The following is a 1,019-nucleotide window of genomic DNA, read 5'->3' as shown; positions in this document are numbered from 1 at the left end:
CTGTGGTGTGTGTGTGTGGTGTCAGGCAGTGGTCGTGTGTGTCGCTTGTTGTCGGCAGTGGTCTGCTGTGTGTGTTGTACTGTCGGCAGTGGTTCGTGCTGTGTGTGTGTGTGTCGGCCAGTGAGTCTGTGTGGTTGTGTGCTGTGTGTCGGCAGGTTTGTCGTTGATGTGTGTGTGCTCGCGCTAGTTGGTCATGCTTGTGTGGTGCCTGTGTCGGCAGTGGTCCGTAGACGCGTGTGTTCTGTGTGTGTGTCGGCAGTGCGGTCGTGTGTGTGTGTGTGTTGTCCGGCCAGTGGTCGTGTGTGTGTGTGTGTGTACGGAGTGGTCGTGTGTCGTGTGTGTGTTGTCGGCCAGTGTTCGTGCTGTGTTGCTGTGTGTGTGTGTGCAGAGCTGTGTCTTGGCAGTTGGTCGTGTGTGGTGTGTGTGTGGCAGTGGTCGGTGTGTGTGCTTGGTGTCGGCAGTGGTCGTGTGTGTGCGTGTGTGTGTCTCGGCAGTGGTCGGGCCGGTGCCGTGTTGGGTGTGCTGTGTGTGTGTGTGTCGGCAGTGGTGTGTGTGTGTGTGTGTGTGTGTCGGCAGTGGTCGTGTGTGTGTGTGTGTGTGTGTCGGCAGTGGTCGTGTTGTTGTGTGTGTGTGTCGCAGTCGGTCGTGTGTGTTGCGCCTGTTGTGTCGGGCCATGTGGTCGTCTGTGTGTGTGTGTGTTGTGTCGGCAGTGCGGTGCTGTCGTGTGTGAGCGCTGTGTGTGTGTCCGGCAGTGGTTCGTGTGGTGTGTGTGTAGTCGGCAGATGGCTCGTGTGGTGTGTATGATGTCGGCAGTGGTCGTGTGTGTGTGTGGTGTCGCAGTGGAGTGTGCGTCGTGTCGTGTGTCGTGATGTGTCGGCCAGTGCGTCGTTGGAGTGTGTGTTGTGTGCTGTGTGTCAGGCAGTGCCGTCGTGGTGTGTGTGTGTGCGTCCGGAGTGGTCGTTGTGTGTGTGTGTGTGTCTGGCACATTGGTCGTGCTGTTGTGTGTGGTGTGTCGGCAG

The sequence above is a fragment of the Priapulus caudatus genome, unplaced genomic scaffold, assembly GCF_000485595.1.
Source record: "Priapulus caudatus unplaced genomic scaffold, Priapulus_caudatus-5.0.1 Scaffold1708, whole genome shotgun sequence".
Classification (NCBI taxonomy): Eukaryota; Metazoa; Priapulida; class Priapulimorpha; order Priapulimorphida; family Priapulidae; genus Priapulus; species Priapulus caudatus.
The sequence above is the reverse complement of the archived record's forward strand: the minus strand, read 5'-3'. Positions refer to the sequence as shown.